The sequence below is a fragment of the Camelus bactrianus genome, chromosome X (genome assembly GCF_048773025.1).
Source record: "Camelus bactrianus isolate YW-2024 breed Bactrian camel chromosome X, ASM4877302v1, whole genome shotgun sequence".
Classification (NCBI taxonomy): domain Eukaryota; kingdom Metazoa; phylum Chordata; class Mammalia; order Artiodactyla; family Camelidae; genus Camelus; species Camelus bactrianus.
The window spans coordinates 79,705,419-79,717,868 of record NC_133575.1 but is presented as its reverse complement, the minus strand read 5'-3'; the positions used below and the strand labels follow the sequence as shown (position 1 = coordinate 79,717,868).

Sequence of the window (12,450 nt, the reverse complement as noted above, 5' to 3'; positions counted from 1 at the left end):
TGGGTGTTTGGGAGGAATAAGAACCAAAGAACAGAGACTTTGGGGGAAGTGTTCCAAAATGCTTTTTTAAGGCTTATGTCAGTATTAGAAAATCCTTTTCTTGAGTAGTTTAGCTTGTTTTGGTGAGGATATATTCATTTCTTCCCTTCTATACTCCCCCTCCCCATGTTTCCTTGGTATTGTTCTAGATGTTGGTTAAATGGTGGTGAACAAAACTGCCATCGTCCCAGCCTTTGCAGAGCGGGGAGACAAAACCCCAATATAAAATGATAGTGCTGTGAAAGAAAGACCATGTGATTGTGAAAGAAAATGGGAGAAGCTGACCTAGTCTGGGGGATAAAAGAAGTCATATTTGAGTAGATCCTTGAAGGGTGGGCAAGAGTTGGTGATGCAAAAAGGTGTAGAGACGGGGCAATTGTTGAAAGCTGAGAAGGAGTGGCTTGTGTGAAGACCCTGAGGTGGGAAAGAGATGGAGTGAGAGAGCCAGGGGATTCAGAGCAGGTGGATGAGTGGGAAAACAGCACATGCTGTGGCTGGTGAGGTGAAATCTGGAATGAAACCTTAGGTCTAATCTCCAGGAGCTGTTCTTCTGCCCAACCCCCCAACCCCAGTGGCTTGAACGTGAGTGCTGAAGTTTTGAATCGCAGACATAGACATTGGTTCAAAAAGTGGAAAGGGGCTGAGACAGGAGGGTGGTGCACAGAGTCTACTGTGAATTCTGCAGGAAGCAAATGCATTTCAGAAAAGCAACCATGGAAAAGATCGATTTTAAAGTAAAGGAAGAAGCAGCCTGCAGCCAGCTTCAGATGGATGGTTTGTGGCTCAAGTGCATTCTGTTTGATGACCTTTTATGCTCATGCTGCACCCATACGCGTTAGTGAGTGGTGTACTGATGAGCTCTGTGAGATTGTGTCTGTGGTGCACACAAGGCTTATCTAGTCACATTTACTACGTAGTGTCAAGGCATTATTTATGATTTTCTCTTCTTTCTTGGCTGCTCTTGATAGAGAAGACAAGGCATCCCTCCTTTTCATATTCCCTCTGGATAAACAGACAGCAGGTCCCAGATAAGAGAGAACTCTTTACTTCCCTATTTCCTGCTTCCAGGCTCCCTTTCTTTCTCCCCCTTCCCTTTCTGCTCCAACTTTTTTTGTTTTCAGTGAAGTTCGGCTCGATAGTCAGCAGAGGGCGCACAAATGCACTAAAATCCAGCCTTTATTCCTCTGGCCACAGTAATTTCATTGTCTTTATCTCTTCATCTTTACATTCCTCAGAGACAGGGCTGCATCTTGGCCTTTTCGCTTTGTAGTATTTTCATCAAGGGCAACTATTCCCTACCGATTTTGTAAAAGTGGGGAAAAGCTACTGTCTAGATAAAAAAGGGAATGGGAACAGGATTGAGATCTGGGCGCAAATTGTGTGTGTGTGTGTGTGTGTGTGTGTGTGAGTGAGACAGACCTCAGGGTTGCTGGTCCCCTCCACGACTCATTTGAGAAGGACTTATCTTGCTAATAGCAAGGCAGAAAGTCTGCGCTTCTTTTCTTCTTTGCTTTCCCTGGGCTGTTGTCCTAGCAGCTGCCCTGATTCCTGACATGTCCTAATAATGAGGATGATGTGGCCAGGGGGAGATTCATCTTCTTCCCCAATATGACTTCTTCATTGAATTTGCTCCTTGCTGCAATCCAGAGAGGATTGTCTCCTTTTAACTGTGTGCTCTGTTCACTCTGCCCAAGGTCAGAGAAGCCAGCTGGAGCCTGTCTGCCTCCAACATCACTGGCTGTAGAAAGCCATTCGCATATGTCTGTGATGGTTCTGTGCATGATGTGTGAGAGGCTGAGGAGAGCTAGTTTAAGCTCCTCCAAAGATGTCTTGGCATGGCAGTGCTGACGAAGGTGGAGACTTGTTTGTGTCAATGACATAATCGGAGAAGACATCCAGAGCCCAGCTGCAGGGAGTGAGGAGGTGTGCAGCTTAGTACTGGCTTCTGACAAAAGCCCACACACTTCACATTTCATCTGCCCCTAGTGCCAATCTCCTTCTGATGTCTTAACCTGACTTTTGTTCTGCTTTGCTCAAAGGATTCTGGTGCCACAAAGAAATGCTTGGCTGGGTGTAGTTATCCTGGCTAGCACATTGATGCAAGTGCAGGGCGCTTTATAACTAACTAGTCTCATAGTAACTGCACACGAGGAATGAACAAGGTTTAGTTTAGCATATTCTGCCGATTGGAAGGCATCAGGCACAGTTATAGCTTCTCATAAATAATAGCGATAGCTCCGAAAAGCCATTTTTCATGTAAATTTCCTGACTATTAGTGAGTTTGGAAAACAGCTGTGTTGAAGAGCAGGTTATTTAAAAAGCCGAATGATTTCCCAATAAAATGGTTTTCAGCTTTTCCCTTTGGGGCTCTTGGGGTGCCTCCCCTTGTGTCCAAGATCCACGTGGACAGATTGCATGCTAGCTTGCGAGCCCAGTAGAAGCATTCTTAGTTTCCATGCCAGCAAAACACTAATACTCTAAACACAAAGGATATTTAACACAGTAACTGTTTCCGATGGAGCAAGGGGCGCTGCCAGCTTGCTCTCTCTTGGATGGCTTCTGTACGATGGGAGCAAGATTGGCAGTTGGGCCCAGGCTCCTCCTTGGTTTGTCGTATAAATGAACAACTTTAAAAAAAAAGTGTTTGTACAGTCAGGGTCATTCCTGCCCTTTCTCAATAGACCTGCAATCCTGCGCTGAATACTTATCCGGCTTGGTTTTGTGTCTTTGGAACAAGGGAAACTTCCAGTGACCAGTCTGGTTAATCACTAATGCTTATTCCTTCTTCCCTACTATCCCGTATTGGGTTTCCTTCCACTCCAGCACATTGGATTTCCAATCACATCAAACCCTATTAGGCTGCCTTCCATTCATAGCAGATTAGATTCCCTTACACCTCACTGCCTAGCAGGATTTTCCTCTCCACAAGGTGTGGAGTATTAGGTTCCCTTACATGGGTTGCTGCTTGTAAAGTTGCGTTTGGCACTGTGTTGTATTAAATTCTCTTTCCTATTGGCAGTCATTGGGTTATGAATTACACACTTGCAGAGTTACTTCTCTTGCACATTTTCTAATGCACAGCTCAGACCTCACTCTTCACCCCTCGGGCAGCCGTATCAGCTCACAAGTTCGGTTCCACTCAGCTGTGCCGTATTGAACACCTGTGCATCAGAGTGCACTAGAGACCGCAGGGTTTACGAAAGCAAGTGGGGAATAATCCTTGCCTTTAAGGTGTTTACAGTCTGCTGGGCAGGGACAGGGCAAGGTGGCGCATACGATGAAGAACTATGTGCATGAAGGGCAGGTGTTGGTTTTACTACTTTCCTGGTAACTGTTTATTATTTGGCATAATTAAAGCACCTTGTAAGGCAACTTGTTACGTGTAATGCCATTATTGCCACCACTCTATCCCATAATGAAAAAAAAAAAAACCATGGTGAAACACAGTTGAGTGGAAAATGGACATTTTACCGAGTCCCACTGCAGGTATTGGCAGAATTGCAATAAAAGTCTGGGGTCTCATAATATACTCAGTTCTGCTTTCATGTGTACCTAGTTCAAGAGTAGAACTCATGTGATTCTAAGAGATCCCCATCAGGCATAGAGTGATAAACATTCGTATGTACAGGACTTGGATTGCATACAGACTAAGGCCTATGTTGTTTTCTTTTGACACCGAAATCTGTACAATTTTATTCATCCCTGGGAGGGAGGGAACCAAAAGTAATGGGAAATGGAGTCAGTCATGGTTTCCCACAAGCAACAGAAAGGGGATGGTTGCCAATTGTGATCTTAATGCTCAAGAATCTCAACCTGGTGGCAAAATCACAGTCTGTGTCCCATACTAGGGTAAATATTGCCGAATTCCTTCTTCGTCTAGCTCCTCATTCCTTGAACACTCACCACATGCCAGGCACGGTTCCAGGTGCTTCATTGTAGCATCTCAGTAATTGCTCACCAGAAATGAACCTTCTCTGCGTTTGCTGTCGGTAAAAAAATCCAAGTTTACTGGCAACAAAGGGATGTGTTTTGTATCTCTTTCTGCCAACTCAACCAGAGCGCTTCATTAATGCCAAATTTCTAATTTGTTGTGAATAGTGCTTATAGCACAGACTGAAGCTTGAAATGACAAATAATGATCTCAAAAGAAATGTAGTTTAGGATAAGACCTAGCTAATAAAGACAATTCTGTGATATTGGAATGAAATAAAAACCAAAACCTTGGTGTATTTTTTCCCTCTTGACCTGGAAATCTTGTGCCATTTAAAAAACAAAATCTGTGGAAGGGAGGGAACGAAACATATGGCAAAATAGAAAGAGGTGGCAGGACTAATGTTTTTGCAATTGACTCAGTCTTTTCTAACTAGTCAAATTTATTGTACATCTAAAACCCAGAGTACGATATCCGTATTTCCTATTATAATTGTGGAGTGTTAAGAGGTTTTACTAGTATGGAAAAGTGACAATGACATTCAGAACTCATTTTTCAAAGATGTGTTACTCTTCAAACATGTGGACCATAACACTGTTTCATTGGAGTAATAAAACGTTGATCTTTCAACAGAAATGCCCTACCTCCTTACTTGACCAGGGCCATCACCAGATGTCAAGGGGCTTTTGGTCTTCTTTTCAAGGTTTACCCTGACTGCATAGGGCTTAACATGCACACCTGGACACAGATTTTATTATCCCCCAGCACTGTTCCTGAGCCTCAACTGAGCTCTTTCTATGTGTAATGCAGCATCCTCCTACCTTCTCAGATACTCCCACCAGGGTATGTACTTCTCCCTTTTTTTTTAAATAAAAGGAATGCAATTTATTTATTTAAAAGGAGGTACTGGGGATTGAACCCAGAACCTCATGCATGCTAATAAGCATGTGCTCTACCACTGAGCTATACCCTTCCTCCCCCACCACCCAGGGTATGTACTTCTATAACTCAACTATTTCATATTTCATCTGCTTTTGAATCTAAAACTTGTGACCATCACGTATGGATTATGGCTTCAGAGAAACAGTCAGTCACAATGTACCCTGCTATTCCTGGGATAGGCCTTCATTCATGATATAGTTGCCACTTTTCCCCATTGCTCATTTTTAGCTACAAAGACCACAGAGTCAGTCACTGCCTCAAATCTGGCCACCCCCTTCCCCATTAATAGCATAATGGTGAACATTCTGTACATTGCCTGTGACTCACATAATCACCATGCAAAATGCATCATTCATAAATTGTTTAGTGCGACCTTTTGCACAGTAGCACTAATTATTATTATCACAGAAGCCCAGTAAACTAGACTGGTAATTATCAGGGATTTATTTGAATGGACAGCTAAGCTATTCTTGGCAAGTTAGTCAAGGCAGTTGTCATGACAGCATACAAATATGTCTTATGAATTGGGTTAATTAGGGTAATTAATAACTGGTATTTGGCCCCCTCTTCCCAAGGTATTGCCTATGCATTATCAAAAGGGGAGAGGTAAAGTTTTTTTTTTTTTTTTTAAGTTTGCATCCCTCTTCTAAGCAAGCTACTTTTTAAATCGATGAAAACCACCCAGCCTCCAAAGGTTGCTCTCCTCGAGAAACCCTTATTTTATAGGATCTTCTCCTACTTTTGGAGGTTTTGGAGCCAGCAAGCACAAGCCACAATGAAAAAAGTTTAGTTGAAAAGAGAAGCTAAAGCGTCAGTTCCCTGAGGCTGCTGTTTTCCTTGTAGTCATCTGTGAGAGCCCCCCAGGGACCATCCCTCTGGCTTCCACTTTTGGCAGAGCCCTACTTTGTTTTTTGTTTTTTTTCCCCTCTCATCTAGAACTTTCTTGCCTTGCTCTCTAGCCTGTTCCTTGTTATCAGTTTTCTTTTCTTATTTTTCCCTCACAAGGAAGTGGTGAGTTTTCCTCACCCGAGTTTCTGCCCCTCTGAGGTTTTCCAAGTTTTAATTTTGTTGGAGGCCCTTTTTTTTTTATTGAATGCCTTGGGGACTATCTAACATTGCCTGGTGGTGGTTTTGCTCTTTTTTCAAACAAAGGAAAAGGGGCGAGCTCTGAAGAGCTTTTTCTTTCCCTTCCCTGAAAAAGTAAAGGGGAAAAGTCCTAGTTTTTTCTCCGTGCATCTCGGCATATTAAGTTGCTTTCCTTGTTATAGTGCAAAGAAAAGACAAAGGGGGAGGTTAAAAATGAAACCAGTTTTCCCCAATGAGATTATCCTTTTCGAGATATCATTGTTCACAAAAAGAATTCAAGATTTTTTATAGTGGTTTTGAATAGCAAATCGATTTCCCCGTTTCTTCCATGAAGCCAGGAGATGGGATCCAAGGACAGAAGGGAACTGAGGACATTGATTGGACACCAAATATACATCAGTTCCTGGGCTTGAACCTTTCGTATATTAGCTAACAATGGTCACAACAGCCCTATGAGAGTTAAAGAGTGTTATCCTATTTCTACAGACGAAGAAACTGAAGTACTTAAAGGTTAAGTAATTTTCCCGAGGTCACGTATAAACAGGACTTGAACCCAAGTCTCTCTGAACCAGAGCCCTTTCTTTTTCACCAGCTGGCAGAGTTTTCCAGAGAAGTGAGAGTCTTCTAGTATAAATCCCGATGACTTGTTCACATCCCCAACTCCCCATGACTAGAAATACCTAGGTCAGGGGTCAGCATTCAGGCTGACCCATAAAATTTGAGTTTGGGGACAATTCTAGGAAAAGCTTTTAGTAGAGGGTGTTAGGCTAATACTTTAGAAATGGCCAGAGCACTTTCTTCCCATGTCACACTGGAATCCCATGATCAAAAAAAGGCTGTTTCCTTCTTTATTTTACACACAGTTACCCTGTTAGGCTTTGTGTTGCTTGAAGTGGCTTGGCGATGCTCGGAGGCTACACAGGACAGATGGTACATGGAGGTGGTTGGGATCCTCTGGGTGTCCCTGTCCTAGTAAAATGGGACCAGTTGCTGACATCTGAGGAAGCTGAAAACTGAGAAAAGGGAGCTAGTGTAGGCCCATTCTCTGGTATGCCCTTTTAGCATTTAGAATGAGTATCACACATTTAGGATTTAAATTGTGTGTGTGTGTGTGTGTGTGTAGCCATTTGCCTAGTCCAGAAAGAACATTAATACATTCAACAAATAGCTACTGATTACCTACTTCACGCCAGGCAGTATTTTCAGGGTTCTAGGAAGAGTGGTGAACAAAACAGACAAAAATTCCTAACATCATGATGTTAACATTCTAGTAGGGGAAGCGAGACAATAAACAAAATAAGTAATTTAAATATATGGTATTTTAGAAGACAAGTGCTACAGAGAAAAGTAAGTCAGAAAAGAAAGATCGTGAGTATTGGAGATATTTTGCAAATTTAAATAGGGTGGTTAGGTAAGGCTTCAGTGAGACTTATTTTTTTATTCCTTCTTCCTTCACACACAGACTTTTCTCCAGCCAGGCTGATAGTCCATTCATTCTTTAGTACCTACCTGACCTACTGCCCTTGTATCCTACCAGGTATGGGATATACACTGAGGAACAAAGCAGACATTTCTCCTACCCTCACAGAGCCCGGAGTATAGTACAGGAGACAGACAGGGAAAAGATGGTTATGCAGACTGTGACTTGAAATCACGACAAGTGAGATGGAAAGCGGTACAGGTTACTAACATGTACCGCACACGGGGACCAGGATGCAGCTACTAACTCTATGGGGCTAAAGGCCACAGACAGACCACTGAACATTTGGTCTCTGTGGATTATAGTAGGAAACACCATGGTGACGTGATTACAAAACAGCAAGTCTCAATTGCTTTCGGTTGTCTAGGGATCCGTGAATTTGTGATTTCAAATGTCTGATTCCTATAATTGCATATAGATACCTTCAGCCTCCACCCCAGCTAATTACTGGCATTTGATTTTAAATGCACACACATATATATGGCTATATTTTTCTGGAAAACAAATTAATGGCTGTGTGATGTGGTGAATTGTGGGGCTGCAAGAAAACTGACTTAAAAGGAAGGAAAGCTTTAATGAAGTAACGGCTGATGTTCAGAGCAGAGTGCCTATTTTTTTTCTTCTCCTTTCATTGTGCCTCCAAAGATTCAAAACCCCCTAAAATGAAAAATTGTAGGATAAAATGTATCCTTTTTATTTTTAAACCATGGAGAGCGAAGTATTTTAATGAGGAAATATATTATATTATTCTCCTATGAACCAAGGGCTAATAGCCTGGAACTGGTACTTTGGCTCTCTAAAAAGTCCAACAAGACAAGCCAATTACGGACTCTGAAACATTTTTATTTTTAGTTCCTTGTAATAGCGATTCATTCTCTGCCATGGTACATTAACTGGGAAACAAGTTGAAATGAGAGTTTGGGCACCTTTAGAATAATTGACTATATTTACCAAATTCTTAATAGCACAGAGAGGCTAGTGGGTGGGGAATAGAGGAACAAAGGGAGAGGTGAGGGGAATAATGTGCATCCAGGGGAGCATGACTTTTAATAAAGTTATGACTTCCAAACTGACATCTGTGGAATATAGTTTAGCTAACTTTTTTTTCTTTCTGTTTATTCTTCAAGTAGACAATAGTTTGGTTATTTACGCTGAGTTCTGCCTTTATGTGCGATGTGGTGTTACTTTGGTGAGCAGGACTAATTAGCTATTTACCCCAAGTGAAGGGTGCAACGGGCACAGCCATGATCTCTGGACCACCATCTCCGGCAGTCTCCAGTTGTCCTCTGTGCCTGGGCGCCTTGCTAGCATCATTAGCTGGCCTGTTCTCTTTCCTTTTCAGGACCATTTTTTTGGTTTCTTCGGAAGTTCCCTTACTTTCCCTTTTGGTCTACTTTTCCTTTAGTGGCTCTGCTTGGCTATCTGATGGTCTTTTTGGGTGCTCCAACCTGAGGCCAATCTGGAGTGGAGCCGGTAATGCCAGAGTGGAAGGAGTCTTTGGGAAGAATAGACATGTTATGAGGGAAGCAAGTTGAGGTTAAGGAGATTGCTAAAACAAATATGATCTTAGACCTCATTAATGAAGTATAGTTTCCAGATTATAGGAAGGATTAGCCCCCCTGAACTCTGCTGCTCAGATTATATCTGGACTACTTTGTTCAATTCTTTATGCCTTATTTTAAGTAGGACACTGACAGACTAAAGTAAGTTTCAAAGAAGGTTAAGAAACTGGTTAAGGGCCTGGAGACCACATCATTTGTGGAGCAAGATTTATATTGCTTAATAGAGACAAAAATTCAGTTGCATGAAGCCACCATTATCATTGGTCTGCACTGGGAAAATGGGTCACAGAAGCATAAAACATCCTTCTTCCTAATGTTCGGATTTTGAATTAGTTCCTTTGAGTAAAAATATATACTGTTTGAACCCAGGACCAGCTAATTGTTTGACCAGCACAACAGCTTTCCATACTCAGCCTGGAAAATCAGCTCTCAGGTGTAGGGCCAACACCTGATGGGTCATTGGGTGATCATGGGGATTTCCCTTTCCCTTGTAGCATGCACTGTATTTAATCATCTCATCATTAAACAAACAAACAAAAAAAAAAACCACTGCCAGAGGCAAGATCTTAGAAAGGATGGACTGATGGCTAGTATGCTGTCTTCCATCTTCTTGACACCCTTTGCAGCTTTGTAGTGGTGTGCTTTTAGTGAGGTTAAGACGGATTTAATATCTCGGAATAGCCTTGGATGTGGCTTGTTTTCCTCCTAGAAATATTGAGAAGGTGAACATGTAGTGGGAAATTTTGAGATTTTCTGGTTTGCAGGCTCTTTTTCTAAAAGGTACTGATCATCATCATCACAAATGACAGAAGAAATATTAACTTGTGAAAATAAGTGTTCAAAAGATGAAATTTATGAAATCATTGACCTCCATAGGCTCTACATTATTTTTAGAACATGTAGGGAGAGGTCATTCCTACTTGTCTTTGTTAATTCTTTATTTCCCATGCCTTATTTATTTATTTTTTAAAGCCCAGGGGAGAAAATTTGTGAGGGAAGAGATAAAAGTCGTCTTTGTTCGCACAGAAACACAATGTGTACATTGCTGGCTTAAGACAACTGTAGTAGACAGTCTGGCCTCAGAGTCATCCAGGCCCTGTTATCCAGGAAGAGAAGACACAGAAATATCATTCTTGGAGCAGAGATGGTCTTTGTGAACAAGCTGAGACTTCCTCTGTTTCTTTTTGTGACCTTCATTTTAAGGTACTGGGTGGGATCCAGCCTGGTGAGTGATGGGGGTGGGGGATGGACTAGGGCTCCAGCAGTACCTGGAACTTTCAGCTTCTTCTGGAGAAAAGGCAGTGTCAGGTGATCAGAAGAGAAAGGGAACATGCATAAAATCCACCTCTTTAGACTCCCTGCTAAGTGTGCAAATTTCATGGTCATCTCTTCTTGTAGGGCTGAGAGCCAGTGGGTCCGCCAGGCTGAGGAAAGTGAAGGGCTCCACCTACAGGCTGTGCAGGAAAGAGCTCTATCTTCTTTCCTACCTCTGACAAGTGGACTTAGGGCATCTTTTAAGAGACTATCCAAGCTAGGGTCGGCTTGTCTCAGGACTCATCTTTATGCAAAGGCTGCAAAAAGAATTTGAAAGTCATGAACATCTGACCACTGGAGAAAACCTTTCCTGGCTCAAAAATAAGTCTCTGTGGTTTAATTAGCTACCACTTCGGACATTGATTTTTTGAGAACTTGTACTGAATGTAACTTGTCTTCCAAACGTTACAGACGAGCCAATCTAAATCCAGCCGGATTTGGGGCTGTAGGGAAGTTGCTTGATTTTATTAAGCATGGCTTATGGTCTTTCTCCCTGACACCTGACACTCACATGGAACTTGCAAAATCAAGAATTCGAGTGAGAGAGAAATAAACTCTTTCCCCCAACAACTTTTTGTCCTAGTCCTGTCCCTCGCTTAGATCACATGTGTCTGTAGGCAGTTCCGATAGCAAGTGTCACCTAGGGGAGCCTTCTTTTCCGTTGCTCTCTTCTCTGTGCTCCCACACGTGTAGACTGTTGTCACAGCACTTACAACTCGGCATGATAATTGTCTCTTCGCTTATCTCTTCCTCGCAGTAGAAATGTGAACTCCTTGAGGGCAGGAGTGGAATCTGATTCATCTCCATAGCACTAGCATCTACTCTGGGGCCTGGCACATAGTCTTAATAGTATTTGTTGAATTGAACTGAATGATTTTGAGCCTGAGCTGTGTACTTCTGCCCTTTGTTCTACAACCCACACTCAAGGACAGCCAGGGAGCAGGAAGCAAATCTTTTCAATTGTGGGGAGGGCTCTGAGTGATATCTTTTTGTTTTTCCTTCTACCCTCTTCCCCCACCCCACTGCACCCATCTACCATTTTTCACTGCTGGTTGTGTGTGCAAAGAGGTTTTAAACATAGTGCAGGATTTTCTGTGACTTTTATGTCTTTCGACCCGGGGCTGATGGCTTTGTCATTTTACTCAGTCTTTATATAGTACAGTCAAATCTGATTAATTGAGACTAACTTGGGGGAAGGCCAGTCGGAATTACAGATAGAAAAGAAAGGCAATTTTATTACTTCCAAGTTCATAGAGTAATCAGAAGTAGACTAACAAAGCCCTTGCCAGGAAGTTTTGCCAAGTAGAAGTCCTTGGATCTGCTTTAATGAATAAATAAGAATGATGTGCAGTTAACATATTTATTGTTTGTAAATTGCTTCTAAAGTGCTTAAAAACAATTTATTCTCTTAAGTAGTTTAAACACTTCCCTTATAATCTTGTTTACACCATAATTTGCCCAGCAAACCTTTTAAAAAATAGACACAGCAGCCTAACTCCATCAGAATGATCACCAAATATGAATTCGTGATGTCTGAACCAGGAAGGTATGACCCCAGCACGAGGAAGCTAGTAAGCCTGGGAATGATGTTTTGAGGAAGTGGGCAGAGCAGAGTCCTCCTTTCCTGCTTATTTGTTGCTAGTCACAGAGGCAGAGGCTCAGTCCTATTTAGAGAATAGAAAAGCTCCCTCACCAGGAAGTAACACTTGCCATCAGTCTAGCCCCCCTCAGTGGTCTAATGCCAGTTTCTACTGAGGCAGTAAAAATGAGCAAATTTACCTTTTGGATAATTTCACCATGATCAAACAATCCCCAGTGGGCAAAACTAATAGAAGATACTGTATTTTGATTGCAGTTTATCTCTAGCAATTATAGATGAGCAATTTAAGTGGCAACAAAGCAAGTCATTTGCTAGAATGAGGCTGTATTTCACCAAGCTTTATCATTCGATGTTCTTCGAATCACTCAGCTAAAGACAGTCTGTTTCCTTGGATGGATCATACATCCTCTTTCTACAGTATCCTGAGGAACAATGACTTTTCTTAATGGTAGGATATTGACAAGAAATGATTTACAAACCTCATTTGCACTAAATT

The 12,450-nt window shown here is 42.0% G+C and overlaps 1 protein-coding gene and 1 non-coding gene across 5 annotated transcripts in view; one reads left to right on the top strand and one right to left on the bottom strand.

Moving 5' to 3' along the window:
- PCDH19 (protocadherin 19) overlaps positions 1-12,450 on the top strand; it is a 101,151-nt gene that overhangs the window by 28,426 nt on the left and 60,275 nt on the right. The gene's annotated exons all lie outside the window — the stretch shown is intronic.
- On the bottom strand, positions 4,869-4,945 carry TRNAN-AUU (transfer RNA asparagine (anticodon AUU)). Its single transcript is given in 2 exon segments — positions 4,869-4,904; positions 4,908-4,945. It is a non-coding gene; the product is annotated as a tRNA-Asn (tRNA).